We start from the raw sequence: 15,287 nt of genomic DNA, 5'->3' as shown, positions 1-15,287 counted from the left end.
GGGAGGGGAAGCCTAGGAGCTGATGTTTAGGGGTGGGGGAGGATGAGAAGAGTAGGCACCACAGCTAGCCTTTAGAACTTGACACTTCTCTCCTGTCATGCTGGTTCTGGGGATGCAGCTCTGATCTGTAAGCCTAGGGGTGAGTGTCTCTACTCACTGAGCCACTCTGCCAGCCCTAGTGAGCAGATTTATGCAACACAAGTGGGCATGGTGGCTTGTGCCTGTGATTTCAGCAGTTGGGAGACTGAGGCAGGAGGCTCTCTGAGGCAGGAGTTCAAGGCCAGCCTCATCTATATGGTGAGCTCCAGGCCAGCCAAGACTTATATATTGAGATTTTGTTTCAAAGCCAAAAGCAAACAAGAAGGAGAAAGCCTTAAGGCTAAGTCAATCAGTTTGTCCACTGAAAAGCTTCTTAAGTAAAAACTCACCTTGATTTTGACACCACAAGTAAAGCCAAACTGTGTAACATACTGAGTCTAGGGGTTGCTAAGATAAGTGCATTGTTGGAGGGTTTGCCCTCCATGCCTAAAGGACAAACCATGTTTGTTACCTCATGGCTTGCCACAGCCAGGTTCCCAGGTCTCACACCAGTCTCTGTTCAGCTAGGGACAAGCAAGAGGTGGAAACTGAGCTCCAGGGCCATAGCCTGTCTGAATCACTCCTGTGTGCTCAGGCCCTGGCTGGCACAGTGCCTGAGTCCTTGTGATTAAAAATGGTAGGAAACTAGTGAGGAAAGAACTTTGGCGACTGTCTGTGGGTGGGGGTGGGGCGGGGCACAGGAGGACCTTTTCGGGCTTGAAGGAGGAATTCCGGTCGGTTTGGTCGGAGAAAGCTGGTTCCAGCCAGCCAGCGGGGATTTCCAGCAGACCCTTAGAAGGGAGCCTGAGTGGAGCTGCTTCATCAGGGCGAGGTTGGAAGTTAGGTTGTCAACAGAGTCATGATACAATTGAGGGAGTAAATTAAATTGCTTGGCCAGAGAGGGCTGAGAGTGTTGCAAGGCTGGTGTCAGTCTGGTACCTACTATTGAAGCAATATCAGAGAAAAGGTTTTGTTTTTTTTCCTTGTGTTTTGTTTTTGAGAAAGTGCCTCCTGTTACTCAGGCTGCCCTCATATTTGCTATATAACCAGCATTTGATGAACTTTTGCTCTAATTGGCTCCACAGCCTGACAACTGGAAGGTGTGGGCCATGTTGTAGGATGTGTCTGTGGTCTGTGTATGTGTGTGTAGAGTGTGTGTGTTCATGTGTGCAATATGTGGGGTGTGTGTGTGTGTATGGGGTATGTGTGGGTAATGTGTGTGGAGTGTGTGTGTAACGTGTGTCTGTGGTGTATGTGGGGTATCTATCTATCTATCTATCTATCTATCTATCTATCTATCTATCTATCTATCTATTTGCTTTAAGACAGGATCTTACTTTTGCCCAGGCTGGTCTGATCGATGGTTGGTATGTAGTCCCACCTGGCCTCAAGCTCCTAGTACTTCTCCTGCCTTTGTCTCCTGAGTGCTGGGATTACAATCAGGTGCCCACTTTATTATGGAGATATTTTAAAAAGCCAGTTAGAAGGCTCACTGGGTAAAGTCCTGACAGCCTGAGTTTAAGTTCTAGTATCTACATAGTATCTACATACTAAATCCTACCAATTGTCCTCTGCCCTCTACAAATGTGCACACTAAATAAATAAATGTAACATGAAAGAAACAAAGCCCAGTGATGATCTGATAGAGCTGGCAGAGTAATGCTTCTCTTACCTGCTGATGCTCTGCAACCTAATAGTAACCAATGTATCCATGGTTACACATGCATGTTAACACTTACTTCTCCTTTATGACCCAGTTGGCTGACCTTTTGTGCATAGGGTAGCTGGCTGTGTACATAGGGTAGCTAGTTAGCTGTGCTTCCCAGAATAGGTCACCAGTCTAGGCAGTGGGCCTGCATACAGATGGATAGGGTGGAGAGCTGGTGCCTCTGCTCTGATCCCATGTTGGCCACCCAGCAAGTTGACTGCCCAGTCAACTAGTGGAGCTAAGGGATAACATCTCTTTGTCCTGCTTTTGGGTTTGCTCCTAGTGGGAAGACGGAAATATGTGACCATGCACAGAGTCAGTGAAGGCACTATTCAGATAAACAATATTTGTGGGAACAGATTGGTAAGACTCAGTTTCTTCCTTTCCACTTCCTTCCCTTTTCTGGTGTGTGTGTGTGTGTGTGTGTGTGTGTGTGTGTGTGTGTGTGTGTGTGTGTGTGTAGAGAGAGAAAGAGAGAGAGAGAGAAAGAGAGAGAGAGAGAGAAAGAGGCACTGAGATTGTCTGCCTGGGGTGTATGTGTATGTGTGTCTGAGAGAGAGTCTCTCTGTCCATCTGCCTGTCTATCTATCTATGTACATTATTGTGGTGGTGAGAGGACAACTTATATTGAATGTCTTTTCTTTCTACCATGTGTGTCCCAGAGACTGAACTCAGATTGTCTTTCTTGGCAGCAAATGACATCAAGCCCTGAGCCATCTCACCAGCCTCTGTTTTTGATGTTTGTTTAATTTTGCTTTGTTTTTGAGGTAGGTCTCTATGTTGCCCTGGCAAGTCTTAAACTCAAAAACATCTGCCTGCCTTTGACTCCCAAATGCTGGGATTAAAGGTGTGCACCCATAACCGATTTCATTTTTTTTTTTAAAAGATTTATTATATATAAGTACACTGTAGCTGTCTTCAGATACACCAGAAGAGGGCATCAGATCTCTTTACAGATGGTTGTGAGCCACCATGTGGTTGCTGGGAATTGAACTCAGGACCTCTGGAAGAGTAGTCAGGTACTCTTAACCGCTGAGCCATCTCTCCAGCCCCCCGATTTCATTTATATATTTTTTTTTCTTTTTTTTTTTCCGGAGCTGAGCACCGAACCCAGGGCCTTGCACTTGCTCTACCACTGAGCTAAATCCCCAACCCCCCGATTTCATTTTTTAATGAGTCTAGTTTTGCTGTATGGCGAAGGCTGGCCTAAAACTCTTGCCTCAGCCTCCCAAGGGCTGGTATTATAGTTGTACGTTGCCATGCCTAGCTTCATCTCTTGGTTTTCAGTCAGAACATAATTGTTGGTGAAAAGCATTCTCCCTCTCTCTGAAGGCATTCATGCTAGCATTTCAGACTAAGTACCAGTTGTCTGCCAGCCTCTGGCTTTGAACTCAGTCAGAGATCAGAAGCTGTGTGTTTCCCTGGCCCAAGCACTTATGATGAGGTGCGGTTGTCTCTGTTTTGGGGGTTCAGCCCTAAGTTTTTTTTTTTTTTTTTTTTTTTGTTTTTTGTTTTTCTTTTTTTTTGGCCTGTCCATCATACTGGCTCAATTCTGGACATGAAAGGGTTTATAAGAAAGGCTAGGGGAGCATCAGAGGTACATTCCTAATTAAATTTTGCCATGTGAATGTTGCTAAAAGTCAGATGGTACCCAACAGGTTTCTGGTTTTTTAAAAAATGAAAAACTAGCCTTTTTATGTTTTGTGTTTTTTATTCTCCCATTTGTGTCGATACTGAGGATGGAACTCCGTGTCATCACATGTAACAGTGAGCTATACACTTGACTCTTCCCAAGGCTTCTAACACGATGATGCTGCTTCCTCGGATGAGCACCGTCCCGATGTTGTTCTGTTGCCCTCTGGTTACCATCTCCACACACCCATCAATCACAAGGTTCATAAAGGGATCACAGCCCCACAGTCTTCCTCGTACACGCCTGCCGCCATTTAACGTCAATGACAACTTCCTGTCCGTAAACTTTTCAGTTCGGGAGGGTGGGCTTTGCTCATGGCGACTCTTCAGTGACACGGCACAACGGCAAAGGAGTTAGCAGCCTCAGAGACACGCGCAAGGCAGGCTTGGCACTGGTATTTCTCTTTCTCTCTCTCTCTCTCTCTCTGTCTCTCTCTCTCTCTCTCTCTCTCTCTCTCTAAATCTCTTACTGTCCTCAAGAATTGTGCTATATTGAAGATTTTCTTTGGACTGGATGTTAAATCGTGGCATTCCTTAGGGTAAGAATTATTACAGTATTATTTAAGTGAGATGATACTTTAGGTAGTTTACACTCTAAAAAAATACAGCTTCTTTCTTTTCATTAAGTACATTTTTTTTTCCCTTTTTTCAGAGCTGAGGACTGAACCCAGGGCCTTGCACTTTCTAGGCAAGTGCTCTACCACTGAGCTAAATCCCCAACCCTAAGTACATTTTTTAATGTGTGTGTATGCACACATACCACATTTTTGTGTGGTGGTCAGAAGACCGTCAAAGTCAGTTCTCTTCTTTGGCCACGTGGGCCTGGCCCCAGGGATTGGACTCAGGTTGTCAGGCTTGACGACAAGCACTTTTAGCCACTGAGCCAATCTTGCCAGCCCAGCATACACTCTTAAGATGTAAAAATAATCATTTGTCTAAAACCAGAAAGACACAGACAAAATTAGGAGCTTCCTTACAGGCTTGGGCCTGACTTAATTCATTCTCACATCCATTCGTTCCTGTGTTCATTCCGTGACTGAACATTCTGCAGCCTGGACTCCTTCAGAAACTGTGCTGTGTGGAAATGCAGCAGTGTGTGAGAGAAGCCCTATCTTGCCCTCCTAACATACATTAGAGAGTTGGCATGTGGGGACTGAGATTGCCAAAGCCCAGGTTGCTGTGGGAACACTGAACAGAATCACTTAGCCAAGGACACAGGCTCTCAGAGGAGGTGGTGCTTAAGTGAAGACCTGACAGTTCTGAGGAGTTAGCCAGGAGGAGTTAGAACCTTCCAGCCTCTCACAGAGGAACTGAAGGAGCCTGACAGTGACCAGCCTGGGGGCAAAGTGGGAAGGTAGTGAGATGGAAAGTGTCCTGCCCCACTGAGTAGCTGTGTTGACAAGAAATGTGGGGCTTACCTAGGGGGTGGGGTTATGTTAATATTCAGGACAGGAAAAACAGTGGGTGATTCAAGTGACCTCAGGATCACTGTTGGTGGGGTGTGGTGACAGACTGTGAAGGCAGAGAGGGGCAGGGAGGCTGCATTGTCAACGTTTCTTTTAAACTGGTTAAATTTGAGTCACTAGCATTTTTTTGGGTCACTGTTACTTTCCTTCCTTTTACATGGGTCTCTGTATTTGAACACGGCCTCCCTACTATTTATCTACTGTGGCCCTCCAAACAGGGCTGGCAGCTCCTCTTCCCAGGCCTCAGTTTGCTGCCATCTGAGGCTTGTTTGCTTTCCTGAGCCAGTAACTACTCAAGCCTCAAGCTAATGACATAAACTTGTGTGTGTGTGTGTGTGTGTGTGTGTGTGTGTGTGTGTGTGTGTGTGTGTGTGTGGTGTGTGTGTGGTGTGTGTGTGTGTGTGGTGTGTGTATGTGTGGTGGGTGTGTAGAAGCCAGAGATTGGTAACAGTTGTCCTCATTCACTCTCTCTGCCCCCCCCCCCTTTTTTTTTTATTGAGACATGTTCTCTCACTGAATCTAGAGTTCACAAATTTGGCTAGATTAGCCCGCCAGTAAGCCACAAGTCTTCCTGCCTCTGATTCCTCAGCACTGGTATTAACAAAGGGGCTTACTGGGTACCCCCTCCCCACAGCTTTTTCCATGGGTGTTGGGAATCTAAGTGCAGGTCCCTTCATTATTATCTAGCAGTTACTTTGTAGACTGAGTGAACCAACTCCCTTGTTTTTCTTGAGACAAAGATTTATCATGGCACTGAGTATTTAGGATACAGGCATGAACTTCCAAGCCTAACAGGAAATCTCCTGCCTTGTCTTTTTCCCAGAGGTGCATGTCCCTTGGAACTCTGTCTTTCTCTCCCTCCCCCTCTGCCCTCCTCCTTCCCTCTCTCTCCCTCTCTTTCTCCTTTTTTAAGGGAAGGTCTCTTGGAATCTAGGCTGGCCTAGAACTCATTGTGTTGACGAGGTGGACTTTGAACTTCTGATTCTTGTGTGTCTGCCTCCTAAATTCTAGGATTAAGACACCACACCTACTTGCAGTGTTAGTGGGAATCAAACCAATGTTTCACCCATGCTACTCAGATACTGTACTGTGTATCAGCCTCATAACGGATTTTGTAGCTAGAGATCTCTTAGTTATAGCTGGATACATCCCAAGACCCTACTAAATTATGTATAGCTTTTCTTCTGTTTGTCTTTTAGATAGGGTCTCAATATGTAGTCTAGGTTGACCTAGTACTCAAAATCCTCCTGCCTCAGCTTCTTAGGTACTATGATTACAGGGATGAACTACCATGCCCATCTCTATATACATTGTTTTTAGATTTATTTATTTATTTACATGGGTTTTTTGTTGTTGATTTATGTGTTTTGAAACAGGGTCTCGGGGCTGGAGAGATGGCTCAGTGGTTAAGAGCACTGACAGCTCTTCCAGAGGTCCTGAGTTCAACTCCCAGCAACTACATGGTGGCTCACAACCATCTGTAATGGGATCAGATGCCCTCTTTCTTCTGGGGTGTCTGAGACATGGACAGTGTACTCACATACATAAATAAAATAAATAAAAAAAGAAAGAAAGAAAGAAAGAAAGAAAGAAAGAAAGAAAGAAAGAAAGAAAGAAGGAAGGAAGCAGGGTCACTATAACCCTGGCTAGCCTCTTGAACTCACAAAGGTCCTCTTGCCCTTGTTTCCTGACTACTGAGATTAAAGGTGTACACTGTCACATCTGACTACATTTATTTTATGTGTGCAAATATTTTGCATACATGTATTTATGTCTACCATAAGCATGCCTGGTGCCCTAGGAGGTCAAAAGAGGGCATTGTCAGATTCCCTGAAACTGGAGTTACAGTTGTTTTAAGTGACCATGAGGATGCTGGGAATTGAACCAGGCTCTCTGCAAGGGCTTTTAACCAGTGAGACATTTCTCCAGCCAATCTGAATACAGTTTTTATTAGATCAATAAATGTATCTTGGTGTCTCGATTATGTAGAAACAAGATCTGAATTTTTCCTCTCTCTCTTTTTTTTTTTTTAGAAAAAAAAATTTTTTTTTTTTGGTTCTTTTTTTCGGAGCTGGGGACTGAACCCAGGGCCTTGCACTTCCTAGGCAAGCGCTCTACCACTGAGCTAAATCCCCAACCCCTAGAAAAAAATTTTAAGGTTTATTTTATTTATATGAGTACAGGGTAGCTGTCTTCAGACACACCAGAAAAAGGCATCAAATCCCATTACAGATGGTTGTGAGTGACCATGTGGTTGCTGGCAATTGAAATCAGGACCTCTGGAAAAGCAGTCAATGCTTTTAACCAATGAAACATCTCTCCAGCCCTTCAGAAAATATTAAACATGTATTATATACTAGGCATCAGTGATAAAACATTGGAAAAATAGACTCCTCCAAGCCCCCAAAATTACTTGTTCCCAGGGAGCATAAATTCTAGCAGATTGTTAGGTAAAGCAACAGCAGCAACAGTACAGCCACAAACCTGGTCTTATAGGTCTGTGTTTAAAATGTTGGGAAATCGCTAATAGAATACTTACTTACCTGTCATATATGAGACTTTAGGGCCAATTTCCTTAGTACTACAGAAATAGAAAAAAGACCATACTTGAGAGGCCTTGGAAGAAAGCAGGAGGCAAGTGGATTTCTGTTCGGTAGAGTGTATCTCAATTGTAATGGTCATGAGACAACTAACCAGCATGTTGAGATATACACAGCAGTGAACCATTATGTCTGTCTTGGTGGATAAGGTCATAAGATACAGTAGGCAGCAGAAGGGGGCAGACAGTTCGTGTAGGGCTTTGTAGGTCAGTGGAAGAGTTTTGTTCTTATTCCACACGAGAAAGCCTTTGGCCAAGTAACTTGATCTGAATGACACTTGAGTCAGATCACTCTTGGTGCTGTGTGAGTGGATTGCAGGTGCAGTGTAGGGAGATAGATTGGAAGCTGGGAGCCAGTTAGGCTATTACAGAAATGTAGAAGTGGCCACTTGAACTTAGGTGATGGTGACAGAAAGTGAAAAGCACTTGGTTTAGGAAGACAGTTGACAAAAGATGTGTTGATGGATCAGATATCAAGTGTGAGGAAACAAGGATAACTCCAAGGTTTTGGCTTGAGCCATTGAACATTTGTGTTACCAGTGTAAGTGATGTAGGCACCGTGGAATAAATAGAAATATCAGTGTTTCGTTCTGGATGTTTGAAGTTTCAGATCCATATTAAACATTCAGATGGAGAGGTCAGATAGGTAGTTGATTATACTGGTCTGGACTCCAAGCAAATGATCTAGCAGACTTTAGCAGTCACTAGGGAATAGATGGTATTTAAAGTCATGAGACTTGGTAGAATCACCAAGCAAATATAAACAGAAAAGAGAAATGGGCTGGGCCTGAGCTGTGGTAGTTACATTGGTTATCAGGAGAAACTAGCAAGGGTCTGGGGAGCTGCCAGAGAAACGGGAACAAAATCGGGACACATTTATGTTCTAGCAGGCGGGAAAAGAAAACTGCCAAGGAGGGTGGTAAGTCCATCCAATGTTGCAGAGAGATTAAGTGGGGTGAGTGTGAGAACCGACCCCTGCACTTAGCCATATTTTAACTGTGTGTGAACAAGTATCAGCTAGGTTTAGGTTTTTATCCATGATGACTAAATATGTAGTATTATGTAGTGTAGTATTGCAGCTCAAGGTTCAGAACATTTCACTTCTTTTGATTTACCTATTCCAGACAGATTTTATATTGAAGATATGCAGTTGTGTGGAGGCTTGGGTTGCTTTGCAGAGGGAAGCTTTTTTTGGGAGGAGAATGTGTTCTACCAGTGAGCTATGTGCTCCCTCCCCAGAGTGGCTCCCCCTCATAAACTGGAAGCCAGACCAGTGGCATATGTGGGACAGGGGTCATTTCTTCAGTGCCTTCTACCTTATTTTTTGAGACAGGATCGCTCACTGACTCAGAACTTACATAGTAAGTTAGGCTGCCCAACCGTGTGTGTGTGTGTGTGTGTGTGTGTGTGCGCGCGTGCGTGTGCGTGTGTGCGCGTGTTTGTGTTTGTGAGTGCCATGGCACATGTGGAGGTCAGAGGCCAACCTGTAGTGTTGGTTCTTGTCTTTCACCTTGCTTGAGACAGGGTCACTGTTACAAATGCCACAAACTTCTGAGGATTCTCCTGTCTCCGTCTCCTAGACCCCTAAAGGGGTTCTGGGATTATAGTACTACCAAGTCTAGCTTTGTGTATTCTGGGGATCTGAACTCAGGTCCAGGTCCTCAGATTTCATGGCAGGAGCTTTAAACTGAGCGAGCCATCTCCCCAACCCCCAACCTAGCTTTTTTTTTTTTTTTTTTTTGACAGTCTTACTATGTAAACCAGGTTGACCTAGAATTCACAGAAATTAGCCTTCCTCTAACCCTTAGTGTGGGGGTGGGGATAAAGGTGTGCACCACTGAGCTGGCTTGAGTCCAGTGTTTTATGGCATTGAACCGATGTGTTTATTTCTTTACTGGACTGCCAAGATCAGAGTTTTCATCATGTTCAACCCCAACTTGTAGATGGTGCCTTTCTCATTTAGAATTGCATACATATAAATTATTCCATATATATCATCAATGTCCTTCTTCTTTTCCTTCCTTCTTTTTTAGAGCCTTTTAGGAAGGCTCACCCTGTAGCTTAGATTGACCTTTAACTCTCTCAGTTCCCCTGCCATACCCCGTACCCCATCACCGAGCCTCACTAGTTTAATCCTTATGTGGTGCCAGTTTTCATCCTCCTGAAGCCTGTACCTGTACAGCCCATACCTGTAATCCCAGCACCCAGAAGGCTGAGGCAGGAGGACTATTGTGAGTTTGAGTCTAGTCTGAGCTACATAACCAAAGAAAATCAAGGAGTAATTCACATACAGTTAAACAAACCCACAAATCTCAATTTTTCGTCTAATGAGTTTTGACACACACATACACACACACACACACACACACACACACACACACACACACACACATCACCATGTAACTTTAACTATAGAATCTCAAGGCATACAAATGCCTACGTAGCCCCATAGGTGGTTTCCTCGTGTTTTCTCCTGGTTCACTCTAACCTTATCTACCATCATGGAACTGGGCAGCTGTCACTGTAAGGTTTGTCTGTCTGTCCTTCAGGTAGCTGGAATCTACAAATGGGATAGTGTATATGGCTGGCCTTCAGTCAGCATGTTTTTAAGGTTTGTGCATATTGTTGTCTGTATTTATAGCTACTTAGTTTATAGTTAATTTACTACTTTACTGTATTTCATTACATCACAGCACCACCATTCTCCTATAGATAAACATTTAGGTTTGTTTCCAGTTTAGATTGGTTGTGGGCATTTGTATACATTTTTTAATGGCTATAGGTTTTCATTTCTTAGGTAAAAACCTATGAACAGGAATGTTATAGGTGGACTAAGATATGTATAAATTTATTCTTTGAAATTGCCAATTAAGCTGGATGTGGTGGCACACACCTTTAATCCCAGCACTAGGGAGGCAAAGGCAAGCAGATTTCTGTGGAGGCTAGCCTGATCTACAGAGTGAGTTTTAGGGCAGCTGGGGCTAATTTCTGAAGTGGTTTTATACTTCCATCATCAATATATGAGGTTTCCATGTGTTTTATGACCTGTGTACACTTTGGAACTGTCTCTCTTTTGCTTTATGCAGGAATGAACCCAGCCTCATGCAGATAAGCAAGTGTTTAAAGCCCCCCCCTTTTTTAAAGATTTATTCATTTGTTATATATAAGTACACTGTAGCTGTCTTCAGACACACCAGAAGAGGGCATCAGATCTCATTACAGATGGTTGTGAGCCACCATGTGGTTGCTGGGAATTGAACTCAGGACCTCTGGAAGAGCAGTCAGTGCTCTTAACCGCTGAGCCATCTCTCCAGCCCTTAAAGCCCCTTTTTAATCTTCACTGTTTTAGGGCTAAAGAGACAGTTCAGCTGTTAAGATCATTGGCTGTTCTTAGAGCGGACCTGAGTTCAATTCATAGTACCTACATGGCACTCATAACCATCTGTAACTCCAGTTCCAGGGGATCTACCTCCTTTTTCTGACCTCTGTGGGCACCAGGCATACACTTGTGCACATTTATACAGGCAGGCAAAGCATTCATACACATAAAATAAATTTATAAAAATCAAGGGAATAAAAGACTACAGTCGTAATTTACTGGGACAACTTTTGTGTGGCATGTGTAAGACTATGAATTGGATCCCCAGCACTACAAAAATAAAATAAATGTAGGTTAGTAGACTATTTCGTTATTGTAAATATGCTCTGAGTTCAGTCTCCAAGACTGACAGAAACAGAAGAAACCTAAGCTGTCTAATAGAAAGTGTGGTGCGCAGCAAGAACAGAGCTTAGTGTAGCTGTGGGGCTCCACTTCAGTCTATTGATAAACCAGGTGGAACAGACTGGACTCTGTGAGGCAGACCCTATGAAGGTTATAGGAGTTCAATCCATGGAGAAGTATATTAGCTAACTTCTTACTGTACAACAAACAGCCTCAAAATTCAAGAACTTAAGACAAATGTTTACTTCTCATACTTCCTGGGGTAGTCTAGTCTAAGACAAATGGAACCTGATGGCCTAACCTAATCTCATTCATACAACTGGCAGTTGGCTTAGTGTCAGCTAAGGTAGTAGGAATAATTTGGTCGTGTCGCTCCTGATCCCACAGGATGCCTTTGTGCTTCTCTCCTGGCCCCAGATATCTTGAGTAGTAAGACCTACCTGAAAACACAGTGTTTTAAAGCTTACACGATACTGCTACTGGCTAAGCAGTGTTGCCACTGAGACCCCTGTCTGCACTCCCCTTACTTCCTTGGTCCTTTTGATCTCCACTGTAAGAATTCAGATGAAGCAGAGAATGTAATGTCAAAGAGAGGTATTTTATTACAGACTAATAACAAAAATATTACAGAGCCAAACAATCTCAAGGGCTGAGAGTGGACAGTGGGCAAAGAGGCCATTGTCCCCTTAGTTTAGGCAAATTTTCTAAGGGCAGACAGTTTTTCTGGGGGTCATTGAAAAGCCCATTTGGACTGACACTGAAGGGGGCGATAGGATGTATTTGTGCTTCATCCAGGACGCTGTCTGCTGTGTAGTAATCTTGAAAGGTTTCCTGCAGGTGAACCCAATCCTTTGATGTTGCAGTACAATTTCATCATCTACAAAGTTCACGCTTGAGAACCGTGCAGTTGAGTTACCAACAAAAAATCTAAAAGGCAAAACAAACAAAACCCCTCACTGCTTTAAGAATGTTTGTGATTTTTGTGCTGGTCTGCTTTAGTGCTATCCATGGCAGCCAAAGATGGACATACCTGGGGCTTCTGGGACTGGGACTAGTTATCAGTAAACAAGGATCAGGCAGTTAAGCATATCATGTCCCTTCCCAGAGTCAGAGATGACTCGGGTCCCATTTCTCTGCTCAGTTACCGAATCCTGCTTTTTCTCTTTGGCTTTAGAAACTTTTGACTGAGAAATGGACCCATCCCAGTGTCCTTTCATCCTGCTAATGTCTAACTGGCTATCAAACAGTAAGCTAACCTGGAGTCTACACAGTAGGTGATTGAGTACCCATAACCTAGCACAGTCACGAATGCTCTGTGGGAATGGAGGATTTCTCAGGATGTAAGCCCATCTGCAGAAGAAGAGTGCTCAAACTCATACCTGTAATTCCAGCACACAAGAGGCCGAGGCAGTTGAATTGCCATGAGTTAGAATCTTGTCTCAAAGCAGGGTTGGAGGGAAGGAAGGAAGGAAGAGAGGGAGGGAGGGAAGAAAGAAAAATACTCTGACTAAAATAGCCTGAGAGGGGGTTGGGGATTTAGCTCAGTGGTAGAGCGCAAGGCCCTGGGTTTGGTCCCCAGCTCCAAAAAAAAGAAAAAAGAAAAAAAAAAAATAGCCTGAGAGACAGAAATGAGCTGTCAGGGCTGGAGTCCTGAGTTCAATTCCCAGCAACCACATGGAGGCTCACATCCATCTGTAATGGGGTCAGCTCTCTTTTGAAGACAGCTATAGTTTACTCAGTTACATAACACAATTAAATCTTAAAAAAGAAAAGAAGGGCTTTGGCATGAAGTGATAGGGACTTTATTATCACTTGCCTTTCTCACCAGTTCTGGGCTGTTACAGTGTTTCCTCCAGGAAGCCTTCCGTCTTCATGCCACCTCCAGCCCTGTGCTTAATAGTGCTTTCCCTGTGCTACATGCAAGCACCTACTTAGCATATTGTGTGTGTGTGGGGGGTCTCAGCATGTATTGAACACATGCTGCTCTGGCCTTGAACACATGATCCTCCTGAACTCCTGAAGCCTCCACTTGAGCATTGTGACTAGGAAAATATTCCACTATGCTGTATCATACCTTAAGACAGATTTGCTTATATGCCTGTCTGTCGTGCTATGTTTCTGGAGGCTATGGATAATGTCTGATTGCATTTCAGGAAGTTGTTACATGTTCAGGCATTCTTCCAGCAATAAGAGCAAGAGCTCTTAAATGCTGAGCCACTCCAGACCCTCTACTCCTATTTCTTTAAAAAAAAAATTCCAGGAATCGACCCACTGGTAGTAGTGCATACCTCTAATCTCAGCACAGGAGCAGAGGCAGAGGCAGGTAGACCTCTGAATTCAAGGCCAGCCTGATCTAATGAGTGAGTTCCAGGACAGCCAGGCTACGCAGAGAAACCGTCTCAAAAAACAATAACAAAACAATAACAAAGAAGATTTAACACACATTTCAAATTAATGCAATTTAGTGAATTATCCTGTTGCTATTTGAGTTGCAGTAACTGAACCACCCTGGTACTCTTGGATCAGACCTGCCTTGGTCAGGATACATTGTCCTTTGACACATGGCTAGATTTGGTTTGGGTTTTGCTTTTTTTTTAAAAACAAAACAAAACAAAACAAAAAAAATAAACCACCAAACTACATGGGGGTCACTATGTATCCCTGGCTGTCCTGGAACTTGCTCTGTAGACCAGGCTGGTCTTGAACTCAGATTCAGCTGCTGGGATTGAAGGTATGAGCCACCACTCCTAACCTAATATTTTGAGAGATTGTTTCCATGCTCATGAGAGGTAGATGTGCAGCTCCATGCTGATTTGGATGCTCTTTCTGACTGTTATTAGCTCATCTTGGTGTTTGTCTGTTCCAGCCACTGTATTCCTGCCATCACCCATCCTAGTCTCTCTGGGCTTGGTGAACTGCATTGCACGGACACCACAGTCAGTGTTTAACATCTCGCCTAATTGTTTTCCACCTTTTAAAAAATTATTTATTTAGCCGAGCAGTGATGGCACATACATTTAATCCCAGCGCTTGGGAGATAGAGGCAGTTTGGATCTATGTGAGTTTGAGACCAGCCTAGTCTACAGAGTGAGTTCCAGCACAGTCAAGGCCACACAGAGAAACTCTGTCTTGAGATCCCCTCGCCAAAATTATTATGTGAGTTTAGGTGTTCACCTGAATTTATGCCTGTGTACCATGGGTGTACAATGCATACTGAAGACATTGGATACCCTGGGACTGTAGCCACAGATGGTTGTGAGCTGCCATGCTGGTGCAAGGAATTGAACTGGAAGAGCAACCAGTGTTATTAACTGTTGAACAATCTCTTTAGTCCCTCTACTTTATTTCATGTATACATATTTTTTAAGCTTTTTTCCTTTTTTTTTTTTTGAGACAAAGAATATATGCATGGGCTCCCACTGTCATATATATATACACACATATAATTATATTAAATATATATAATAGGAAACATATGTATATTTAATATATAAATGTATAGTTTAACAATTTAGTTGTATGTGCATGTGTACAAAATAGTTTTTATGTTAACTTGATACATACTAAGATCGTCTGAGAGAAGGGAACCTCAATTAAGAAATTGCCTTGGGGGGCTGGGGATTTAGCTCAGTGGTAGAGCGCTTACCTAGGAAGCGCAAGGCCCTGGGTTCGGTTCCCAGCTCCAAAAAAAAGAACCAAAAAAAAAAAAAAAAGAAATTGCCTTGGGGGAGTTGGGGACTTAGCTCAGTGGTAGAGCGCTTGCTAGGCCCTGGGTTCGGTCCCCAGCTCCGAAAAAAAGAAAAAAGAAAAAAAGAAAAAAAGAAATTGCCTTGGGCTAAAGAGATGGTTCAGTGGTTAAGAGCACTGACTGCTTTTCTAAAAGTCTTGAGTTCAAATCCCAGCAACCACATGGTGGCTCACAACCATCTGTAATGAGATCTGATTGCCTCTTCTGGTGTATCTGAAGACAGCTACAGTGTACTTATATATATATAAAATAAATAAATAAATCTTAAAAAAAAA

General features: G+C 43.4%; 1 protein-coding gene and 1 pseudogene across 9 annotated transcripts in view; one reads left to right on the top strand and one right to left on the bottom strand.

The window, feature by feature from the left end:
- The window catches only part of Gfod2 (Gfo/Idh/MocA-like oxidoreductase domain containing 2), a 48,320-nt gene that overhangs the window by 6,183 nt on the left and 26,850 nt on the right, over positions 1–15,287 (top strand). Inside the window, exons 1-2 of one of the 9 annotated variants that reach the window (XM_063278028.1) lie at positions 24–715; positions 12,439–12,510. The exons of 2 other annotated variants lie outside the window; for them this stretch is intronic. The gene's annotated coding sequence lies outside the window, so the exon portion shown is untranslated. Of the gene's footprint in view, positions 1–23; positions 2,150–2,181; positions 2,554–2,630; positions 8,463–12,438; positions 12,539–15,287 lie in introns of those variants that run through there. 6 more of the 9 variants (XM_063278026.1, XM_063278025.1, XM_039097732.2 and 3 more) reach the window with 6 other exon arrangements.
- Positions 3,542–3,917, bottom strand: Snrpg-ps2 (small nuclear ribonucleoprotein polypeptide G, pseudogene 2; annotated as a pseudogene).

Source organism: Rattus norvegicus, chromosome 19 (assembly GCF_036323735.1).
Source record: "Rattus norvegicus strain BN/NHsdMcwi chromosome 19, GRCr8, whole genome shotgun sequence".
Lineage (NCBI taxonomy): Eukaryota > Metazoa > Chordata > Mammalia > Rodentia > Muridae > Rattus > Rattus norvegicus.
Note: the sequence above shows the minus strand (reverse complement) of the source record. Positions and strands in the feature narration are given on the sequence as shown.